Source organism: Camponotus floridanus, unplaced genomic scaffold, assembly GCF_003227725.1.
Source record: "Camponotus floridanus strain SB8 unplaced genomic scaffold, Cflo_v7.5 scaffold350, whole genome shotgun sequence".
NCBI classification, from domain to species: Eukaryota; Metazoa; Arthropoda; class Insecta; order Hymenoptera; family Formicidae; genus Camponotus; species Camponotus floridanus.
This window is the reverse complement of record NW_020229493.1, coordinates 1-12033: the sequence shown is the minus strand read 5'-3', so window position 1 is coordinate 12033 and position 12033 is coordinate 1. Positions and strand designations below refer to the sequence as shown.

At 29.7% G+C, this 12033-nt stretch overlaps 1 protein-coding gene across 4 annotated transcripts in view; it reads right to left on the bottom strand.

Annotated features, from left to right (window-relative positions):
• The window catches only part of LOC105258083 (diuretic hormone receptor), a 45431-nt gene extending 38800 nt beyond the window's left edge, over positions 1 to 6631 (bottom strand). The window contains exon 1 of one of the 4 annotated variants that reach the window (XM_025410871.1): positions 6142 to 6631. The gene's annotated coding sequence lies outside the window, so the exon portion shown is untranslated. Of the gene's footprint in view, positions 1 to 5972; positions 6100 to 6141 lie in introns of those variants that run through there. The other 3 variants (XM_025410870.1, XM_011269144.3, XM_011269145.3) reach the window with 3 other exon arrangements.
• Positions 6632 to 12033: the final 5402 nt, after the last annotated feature.

The window sequence follows — 12033 nt, the reverse complement described above, 5'->3', positions numbered from 1 at the left end:
GCATTCGTAAATTACGATTAGGACACTCCCAAAATCTCAATAATTGCGATTAAGGCATACTCTCGAAAAATTTCGATTATCAATATGTATACTTATTTATATATATATTTTTTAATTTATATTATTAATATATATTCCGATGCATTCTAATTTAAATTTATATCACTTTTAGATTAAAAAACATGCCTTTATAATATATGTATATAGTATATTATTAATCAAAATGTGATAAACTGTCAAAATTTCTTTACATTCTCATTATACGCGTTATACAAAAAGCGTTGTATACTCTGTAGGTTTCTGTCACTCTTTTCCACGTAATATCCAAGGAAGGTATGCTAAGAATTTTCTTATGGAAATTTTGCACACGTCCTTGATTTTATAACCTTTACATCGACGATTTAGTATATAGTCAGCGACGGATTAAACATTTTGGCGCCCCTAGGCAGCGTACATTTTGCCGCCCCTAATCCAAGGTATAGTCGCAGTGTCAGATGTAGAACCGGAAAGCAAAAAAAAAAAAAAAAAGTACAAAATATGTATCAATTTTCTGTTACCCCTGCATTAGCTGGTGAAAACATAATATATTTTTTAATATTTTCACGACCCCAGACAGAGGCGGCGAAAATTTTCTGTCTTTGAAAATTTGCCGCCCCCTCAAATTTGCCGCCCTAGGCAAATGCCTAGGTTTGCCTCTAGTGTTAATCCGTCGCTGTATATAGTCGCTATCGTCTTTTAGTACGAAAGATTACTGTGAGAAGGCAAGGAAAATTCGCTATATTTTTTTGAATATCGTCCTTTCACAAGCGGAAGCGCTCTATAAATTGTCGCGGATTTTCGAGATTATGCATATACTTGTTGAACTTTCCACGTAAGAAAGTTACCGCATAAGAATAGTCAATCAGTTCAGACGGTCCTAGTAATGTCCGTGTAATATCTAACAAAAGTAATAATAGATTCTTTTGCGTTAAGTTTACTCAGACTTCACTATTGCTGAAACTGTTTTTGTAGTATAAGACAAACGGAGGATAAAGAAACTTTTTTGCAAATTAGTTCATTATACAACGTAAACTGTATAATAATTCAACCACTTTGAATATAAAAACTTCTATAAAGTATAATCATTTTTGTTGTCTTGAATAATATAAAATTCTAGAGAGAATTTTCGAATATACAAGATTATTAAATGGATATAGAAATATATGTTATTAAAATTTTGGCTTGATTTTTTTCAATATTTTAAATTACGTTTGTCTTCAATCTTTTTATATTAAAATAAAAATTGGCTCAAATAATATTAATCAAAAAAATTAATTAAATTTTCTCGTATTTGAATTTATGTATTAATAAACTTGTCATATTAATGATATTAATGAAGATAAAAATTTTCGCTAGATTCACGAAACAATGAAAGTTTTCATTAAGCAAAATAAGAAAATATAATTTCTCTCCCTCATATTTATTATTTTTATATTAAAATGTATATTATGTTTAATTAAATAAAGATAGTGTGCTTACTATTATTATATATCTCAATGTGTGTGTGTGTGTGTGTGTGTGTGTGTGTGTGTGTGTGTGTGTGTGGTGTGTGTGTGTGTGTGTGTGTGTGTGTCGATGTGTGTTTGGATGTCACATTTTCTCTATTTATCGGTTGCGAATTCGGTGTGTCATGTTGATTTATTAAAAGATTAATCCTTCTTAATCCTCGACGTCTTTATCCGAAGTATACTTATTTTTTGAAAGATGAACCGAGATTCAAAAGGCATTTTCTTTTTTCCGACATGTAATTATCCCTTTTAAGAAAAGTAAATCTTCTATGCTCTTAAAAAAGAATATGATCTCCATGCGTGGAAAATTTTCTTAGAATTTCTCGAAATATTATTTTTTCTTTGAAAAAAGCTCGAAATAATGACGCAATTCGTCAATTTCTTGACGTTTTCTCAAGATCATTGAATCGCTTTCTTAAACTGGGTCATGTTGATCCCTCGAGTCTTTTTTTGCCTTTCTTTTTGTGGAAATTCTAAACGTGACAAGCGACATTTAAATACAATAAGCGACTATGAAATGCATTCTATATAGCTTTTTCCTTGGCATGTAATTCTTATGATCAAAAGTTTAAATCTTATTAATCACACACACACACACACACATTTAGCTCATTTAATATATCTTAACATACACAAAATTTTTAAATTACACATTTCATATTCATTTTTATAACGTGCAATTATTAAGTATATTTATAAATTACTAAATATACATCATCATACTCTCTCTATTATTTTATATAAAATAATTTTAAAGATAATAAATAAAAACATTTAAGTATTGGTGCGTAGTTTGAAAAGAAACTGTCATGTTTTTCAATATACTTTTTATAAGAAAGAGATTTATCGAGTGATTTAGTTTCTTCGTAATTTCTTAACTCGCATCCGTGTTGAAGTACGAGACGCTTAGAATGACAAACGGTTCAGATCAGACTCAAACGATTACGATCATCCACTATGCATGGAGCCCTTAGTCCACGAAGACGCCACTTTGGAACGGAACAGTTAGACGAAGCTCTTGAGTCGAAATCAATAATATCGATCAGTTAGTAGTACTCCTACAAACGCAACTCACTATGTGTTGAGGAAGCTGCGGCAATGCGTTCTCCCATTATCCGGAATGTACCTCTCTTACAGTACTCCAGGATTATGATTCTAGAGATATATAGGGCAAAGATAGTTCCTATAGAGTGATTGAATGTCCTAAATTAATTATTTTTCGCGATTATTGTGACTACATTTTATCATATATGAAAAGTATTGAAAGTCTCAATATAATAACACTAATATAATTTATAATTTTGCGACAATATATATATATATATATATATATATATATATATTGTCGCAAAATTATAAATTGTGTTATTATATTAGTATATATACATATATATACATGTATATATGTATATAATATATAAAACTAATATTTTTTACGATACTGGCAGAATCAACAACGGAACGATGTCGCAACGATGTAACAAACATTTACGTATAATTCACGAAAGCTCAATTCTCTCTCGGCAAGGCCTCGAGAAAATTTCGTTTACCGAACGAATCACTATTGAACTCGTTCACTTTTTCTCTTTTTTTTCGATCTTCGTCGTTTGACCTTCCTCCCTCGGGAAACCGCACAAAACGAGTATACTATTCACCTTTAACTGGCGCAGGTATCCTTTTCGATAAAACCAACCTATTCTTAAACGAATCAATCGATCAATAATATTTCTGTAACTTTAATTAGAGAACTCTTTAAAAAAACAGTAAAAAGATATAACGTTCAATTAAATTTTGGTAAAGTCATTTCAGTTTTCAATAAAAATTCAACATTCTATTTTTGCTCTAAATAAAATTGACAAAAATCTCAAAAACAAATGCAAATGAATTTTTGTTTTTTGAGAAATATCAGTTAACTGGCACGACAAATTTATAACGCAAAAGCGATGATAAGATCTTATCGAGAAGAAACTTATTTGTTTTCATGAAACTCGTAGCGAGTTTCAAAAGAGTTACAAGAAGTTTCTCGGCAGAAAATATATCCAACAAAAAATATTATTCGATTATTCAATTTAATTTAAAATATTATAATATATATTCATAACCGAGAAAAATAGTACTAAATCTCTACATAAAAGATCGTCACAGAAAATTTCAGGATATCATGGACGCACAATTTTGAAATAAATTAAATATATAAATATAAATGAAGAAAGAAAAAGAGAAAGCTCAGTTTAAAAATTTTAGATGAAACAGCATAAGTCTTTGACATTTATATTTTTTAAACATTTTTTATTTTTAAAAATATAAAAAATTTATATCTGAATCAAATTTTTTATTGCGATATAAATTTTTTGCGATAGCTATTTTGTTTTAAATATTCATATATAGATAGAAAATATTAATAATAAAATTATATAAACACGAATTTGTCTGTACTGCCCTTTATATTTTTATTTTCAAGAGTAAAAAATATTTTTAAAATATATTGAAATACAAACAAAAAAAGAAGTAAGAATTGTTATCAAATTTATTAAATCATAATGCTATAATTTTGTAATTTGTATAAATGTATAATATAATAATTAATAAAATTATAAAATATATATTAATTATATTAAGAATAGAAGATAAAACATTATATTAAAACATATATACAATGTAAGTAAAATATATTAATACTGTCAACTTTATTAAATCATCACGTTATAATTTTATAAATGTACTTATTAATTTCTTTGTTTTCGCTAGTTTCTCTCTCTCTCACACACACACACACACACACACACACACACACACACACACACACACACACACACACACACACACACACACGCACGCACACACACACACACACACACACACACACACACACACACACACACTCTCTCTCTCTCTCTCTCTCTCTCTCTCTCTCTCTCTCTCTCTCTCTCTCTTCAATTTAACTTTCTTAAAATTACAAAGATAATGTGTCTCACAGAAATTAATCAAAAACAACTCGTTTTAATCAAATTTTCGAATAAGTAAATTTGTTTCTGTAAACAAGTTTTGCGCGGTTTAAATTGCATTAGAAACTGTAACTCTCTTATATGCGGAAGACCGCGTCCCCTCTATCTTATAGTTTTATCTACGACGAAGATGCACCTTCTCTCCTAATCCTCGAGATATAACCAGTCTCTCGGCTTCCTTAATCTTCGCGAAAGACGCGTTACTTCGTACTCTGGGAATGAGTTCCGGATCGCTAATTTAAAAGCGATTACTGCGCGGCGCAGTCAGCAAGGGATTTATCGGCAATTTAACCCTTTCGATGTTGCTCTCGAAAGGGTCTATAAAAGTGTACATGGGCGGATTATTATTTGAGGCGGAAGGAAAGAAAGAGATTATGGCGTTGAAAAAATGATTGGGCGAATTGATGGGCTCGATAATTTTCATTTGCGCACGCGCCTACATATTAATTCATTGAACCAAGCGGCCTGAATAAATTAAATTTCAAGCTAATGTCAAGTATAATAGCTGATGTAATTACAATGCATCTAGCTGCACATTAATTTTGAATACAATTGAGATAAAATCTCCCTGCGTCAATATATGAAGAACTATGCGGAGAATTAACATTTGCAAATCATCGTGTGTTGAATTTAATCTCAGGAACTGTAGAATCGCGAAAACATTTATTTATACCAGCAGCGTAACGCGAAGTAATCGCATTACGATAATCGCGTTGGAATCGCACGATTCGATGATAGTAAAAGCCTTATACTTGAGAACGATACGTATACTTTAGAGCCGCGTTAATTCTTTGCGATTCGGATTATTTCTAATTTTTCTCTCTTTAGCTTTGAAATTTTATCAATCTGATATTAAAATTGATGTTTATCATTTTGAAAATTATATAAACATTATAAAAAGAATATAATATCTTAATAAACGTAATTATTTATTATCGTGAATATTGTGTAGAGAATCTCGCGAGTTTATTATACTGAATCAACATTTCGAGGAAAGAGCTAATCTTCTGGCAGCAGGATGAAATTGCACGAGCGTGAAATGCAGTTGGTTTATACAATAGTTAAACTATGATACAACAACGCATATTGTAATATAATAGTTTCATGCGAATTGTATTATGCTAGGAGTCGAGTCCTCTTGCGAAAACTAATCGACATCAATGAAAGGTATTGCAGTTGCATTATGTGGGAAAAATATTTTCTGATATTTCCGAAGCCGATTATAGGCGTGCAACAAATACATCTCATTTTAACATTATATATATAAATAATTCCTTGAAAATAGTAGTTTTGCGCGTGTGCGCTTATTTGACAAAAAATATCATTTTATCAGATATGGGAAAACTGCATGTTGCTCCCATTACAGTTTTGCAATCACCTAATACTTTTCATCGATACGGAGATGCTTCCAATATCCTACCGTTACATCAGCGCGATGATGAACACCTTAATCCTTCCGGCAAACGGTTTTCGCTCAGCGATAATCGTGAAATGTAGCTTCACTATGCCGATACAATCGCACAACCGCGCTAAATGTTGCGATTAAAACGGCACAATATAAGCTATATTTTATATTGTAAATCTCTCACATTTGCAAATTTAATTGCTTCCAATATCGTTTTCCTTAGCCGACTATAACTCTCGGCGATGATCTCGTAAAACCTGGATTCTTCATGCGAAACGTGTTTCACGGAAACAATCGTTCAATTCGTAGCTATATCGCGATACAATCTCATCGCACTATTAATACCGCGATGTATCAACTGGTTGTATCAACAACGCGACCGCGAATTAAGCTACAGAGAGCTTCTTATCGGAGAGAGAAACGTTGCGCTCTTTATCTTTAGATTTTACTCCATCCATCTTCTTCTATACGTTAGCTCGTTCCTTTTTCTTTTAATTTTTTAATTTACGCAGGACAAAATGCTTCTAATTTCGTACCGTCTACCGGCCAGCGATGACACGCGACTACTAGCCGGCGGCACGTGCTCCAGGACGAGGACCACTACCGGCCACCTCCGCGGCTGGTTCTACGCGACGACGCCGACGGCGAAGTCGGCTTTGCGGCGGCCGCGTCCGCGCAGTATTGTCAGACCAGTTGATACGACCCCATAATTCTTTATATTTTATATATATATTTATATGTATATGGGACGTCAGGACGTTCCGATACTTTGAGGGGTCGAATTTGCCCGTAGCGAAGGGGAGTATTGTAAGAGATTATCATTTGTATCGAACTCGTTATCGCAAATGACGAATATATATGCGTTGAATATGAGAATCTCGTATAAAACGACCGAATTTCGTCGTCATTTGCCAAAGTATTCAATAAGCGGGATATAATTCTGGCAATACTCTGAGTTCGCGACTTGGTGACTCTAATATGGATTTTCTAGGCTGGTAGCCTAGAGCCGACGATGACGACTGAGCTGCTACTAGCAGGCGCGAGTACTAAACAAGGTGATGGGCATGCGCTACCACGTTCGCGATTTCTCTCCGCCGCTCTGGACATTATATCCGCGATACCATCATCAAAGGGGTTGTCGTAAAACCTCCCACTCCCTCGAGTCGAGAGAAGTAGCAACTAACAAAGATCCCTATATACACAAATACTGTGATCGCATAACAAAATTTTTATTTTCCGTTCTCGACTTATTTTCTCGCGTCAAAATCATGACTTTATTCCGTTTGTATCTCACGAGCTAAAAAATGCAAAATGTTGAATATAAAAAGGAAGCTCTGCAAAAAGAGAGACGCAAACTGATTCGAACAGACTTGAGATTATGTCGCCAAATTCGAGAGAAAAGAATATGAATCTCAATGTCTTCAATTAGTAGCTCGCACTATTTGAAAAAAATCTTTTCCCAATTGCATATCCCCTCGATATTCGTTCATATCACGTTTTCGTCACAGCAGGAAGATTAATTTCCTCTTTATCGCGAGTAATATATCTATGGATTAGTAACAGAGTTCTCGTCCATCAACTATTCTATTCACGTTGATCGTTCTGAGACCGATTCGATATAAAATCAAAATAATAGATATGCATTTTACAAGACATAATTTTTTATTTTTTAATTAAATTAAATATTAGATACAAATACAGATTTACGGGCGGAGAAAAAAGTAAGCAGTTTTTCGGATAATGATCTTTTTAATTTATCAAATAAAGAACTACCACTTTTTTAAATGGAGAAGAGAGTTAGATTTATTGCTCAAAATCATTACTGCATTACTCTACTTTAATATATTTTTTATTCAAATATCAGGTTGGAAGAATTTAATTAGAAAAAATGCAGAATGTACGGCATTCGATAAAGTTTTGATAGAAAGACAGTTTCATATTCTTCGACAAACGACATTATTTTACATCATCTTACGCGAGATATCAAACTTATTATCAAGAACAGTAGTTATATAAATACTTAACCAAAGCTTATTAAAGTAAAAGAGTGTTAGTGCAACTGATTCTAACTAAATTGACAAGTTGTAGTAAACGATATATTGGCGATCCCTCCAAATTGTTCCTCCAATTTACAGCCTATCTTGTTTATGTAACGTACTCGAGACTTTAAATTTATAACCCTATTGCACTATCTTGAGTTAGCTCGCTGCACATAAAGCGAAAACTATATAACGGATTAAATCTTCTGCCGACAAATATGACCATCTTCACACTTTAGTCGTAACGTGACAAAAATATGCAGAGAAATTCATGAAGATGTGCCTAGTCTCTGCAGAGACGAATAGAACGATTACAATATTAAAGGACGACTTGAGGAATATAAAATTCAGTGAAACTAAATTTTTTAATAAACTGATAAGATCTCTAACTAATATATATGAAAAATAGCGCGTATGTGTTAAAAATAATGAAAAATTAAATTAAATTATGATTTAAAATCCAAGCTGTGAACGTAAAAAATAATTTGATAATAAGAATATTTTGCATTCTTTACATGTGTCCCGCATACTGCTCTTATGAATAAAATGAACTAAAATTTTACTTTTAAACAGTATCTATATTTGTTAAAATTTATTTCATCATATTTTTTATTACATACATATAAATAGTTTTTTTTATTTTATTTCTCTTTATAGTAATATTCATACTCTTTTAAAATTTTTGTCCCACGCTTTATTCCTTTTTTAAATAGAAATGTTCTAGAATTGAAAATATATTCAATTGCTTCACATATATATATTAAAATATTCTATTTCAGAGAATGTCAATAAAAATGAAAAATGCTTCTCATATCACTGTAAAGAATTTTATAACAAATATTCTGTAATACAAAGTAAATCAATCAAAAATAGTAATAATATACGAATAAATAACAAAATAAAATCATAAAGAGTGAAAAATATTTATATTTATGGTCAAGTTTGTGTAAAACACTTGGCTGGAAAAATGCTGAAAATTATTTTTGCGTTAATTGACAGCTATATTGTTGCGCGCGACAGTATGACAGATTGAACTAAAATAATTAAGAATTATCAAATACGATATTTTAATATATTTTACCCTAAATATGAAAAATTAGAAGAATTGTTTAAGAGATAGAATTAAAATAAAATTAAAAGTTTTATAAAATTTAGGTTCTAAGATTGAAAAATAGTAGTTTTTTAAAATGATCACTTTATATCTAATTTTCTTTTTTTCTCTCTTCTCTATTTAATTATATATTTTATAATTATTGTATATATATATATATATATTTATTTATTTATTTATTTATTTATTTATTTTTAAATAAATTTTCATGAAAATATATTTATTTTGTCATTTTCAAATTTTATATTATATCTTCCTGCAAATATATATTATATATATATATATATATATATATATATATATATTTTTTTTTTTTTTTAATTTTTAGTTTGGTTTAGATCTTTGATATTCTAGATAAATCTTTGTACAAAACATTAAAAATAAATATATTGTTATTACATTAAAAAATATTTTAAGCATTCGTCTTGTGTCTATTTAAAATCAAATGTATTAAATATAAGCAAATTATAAATAATACATCAATAAAATACGTTCGTGTATACATTAGAAATTGAAGATAAAAGATAGAAGGCATATAATTTTTGGTTCTCTGATTCATAAAGATGGTTTTCTCTTGGAAAAGTTAAAGCAAGTCGAGCAAGAAGTTATCCATAAATCAGTACAAGCACTCAATACAGGTGTCTATGTTATACAGTAATACATTTCTTCGTAATTTTATTCAATTATTCTCTCTGGCGAAACTGTTTCGTCTTTTGCTCAAATCTTCGTCAACTAAATTATGCTGTTCTTAGTTGAGAAAGATTTAATAAACTAATATTGTCACAGAAAATAATTGAACAAAAGCACGAGAAGTCTTCTTTAAGTATTGAATAGCAGACAGCTATATAGCTAATAGTTCATAATGGCCTGGACATTTTTGGATATTTGAAATTATTATTCGTGAATATATATTTTGGTCAACATTAATCCACACAACTTTTCCTCTTTCTATCGAGCTTTACGTTGGCAGGTATTTTCCTCTCGTCGCTTTTGAATTAACCTAGTTCTGCACACACGCGATGTTGAAAGCGACTGGATGGAAACCTTAAAGGAAATAGTGTGCGCTTCAGCTTTTATCTTTAGAGAAACCGCCTTTATTCAATAGCAGATCTACATTACCAGAGTTCGAAAACTATTTTGTTCAGAAAAATAAGCTCTATAAAAAGGGATTTTACAAATATATATATATATATATATATATATATATATATATATGTGTGTGTGTGTGTGTGTGTGTGTGTGTGTGTGTATACATCTAAAATAAATATTTACTTATTTTTTAACATATTTAATATAAAAAAAACATCTATTAAAAAATTATATTTCAAAACAGAAAAATATAATTACGCTAAATTTTATTTTATAAATTATTTAACGGTGAAGTCTTTTATTAGTTTATCGATAAAATTGTAATTCTGTCTATCTCCGCTTTTTCGACAATGACGAATTACTCGCGGCACGATTTTCGTATAGACACGAACAATCTCAAGTTCGAGGTAATCTCCATTGAAATATAACAGATTAAAGCACCGCAGAATCAATAATGATCGATTGTCGAGATAAATGAATAAATTCAATTTTAAATGTCTCGGTTTTCCGAGAATTATCCTTTTTTCAGATATTTTTGTAAATTTTTTCGAAGTTTATTTTAATTTTTTTTGTTTACTATTAAAGAATTACGTTTGATGATACATTTGTTTTATTTAAATGTTGAGATTTAAAAAAAAAGTTAATGTTAATGTTAATGTTAATTCTGTTATTGAAAAAGATGTCCGGATAAAATATGACAAAGGGAAAAGAATGTCAATATATCAATATATATTTATTTATATCAATATGTATATATATATATATATATATATATATATATATATATATATTCCAGATTTAGCGAAAACGTGTATTTAATTGTAGACAGATAAAAAGATTTTACAATCACGGTTAATTGTTCTTCAAATATATGTTACAAATATACACATATATATTGTATATTAGGACTTTTTAAAATAAAATTATGATTTTACATATATAAATTACATATATAAATTTACATATATATACATATACAACGTTAAAAATAATGTGTATAATAAATGTGTATTATAAATGTATGTATAAATAATATGTATATATATATACGTATATGTATATGTATATTGTATATATAGTTTTATTGTAAACAAATTATTAGGGTTAAAATCCTTTTTGAATTAATGTTTCTAAATTATATTTACAATTTATATTTGAAATTATTATACTATTACGCAATCTTTTTAGATATGTTTTAAAATATTTAAAATATTTAAAATGTTTAGAAATGTACTTGACACAAATTAAATTAAATTTAATAAAATGGTGCTTGAATGTGTCTTTTGTTAACTCAAAGATATATTTATAATAGCACAAGTTTTATTGTAAAATATAACTGTGTCAATTTTTAAAAGACATATTGAAGAATTAAAAGACGTATTGAAAAATTTTATCATCTTTTCTTGATCTCTAAGATTTGCCTTAATTAAAAAACAATACTCAAAACAATGTAGTCGCTATTTGCCAGAAAAATTTCTTATAAAGAAGAAATAAAAAGATTGTTGATATTATTGACGATATCATGCGCGCCTTCGAAATTTCGGCAGCAAAAATTTGAATCGATATTACACAGGTGTATATATACATATATATGAATATGTGTTTGATCGTTCGTTATTTATATTCGTTCGCTCGAGATATTCGCCGTCAACCCTTTGTTGGATTCACCGTCAATATCTGTCCGTCGACTCGATCGAGCCTCTGGCATTATTTCGAAATATTCATCTCCCACGAAATGCCACGTGCACATATGTGTAGGAAGGCATATGCATACGTGAATAAAATTAAGCGCTAATTTATTACAGATTAATTACGCACGATTGCAAGATATGCGATA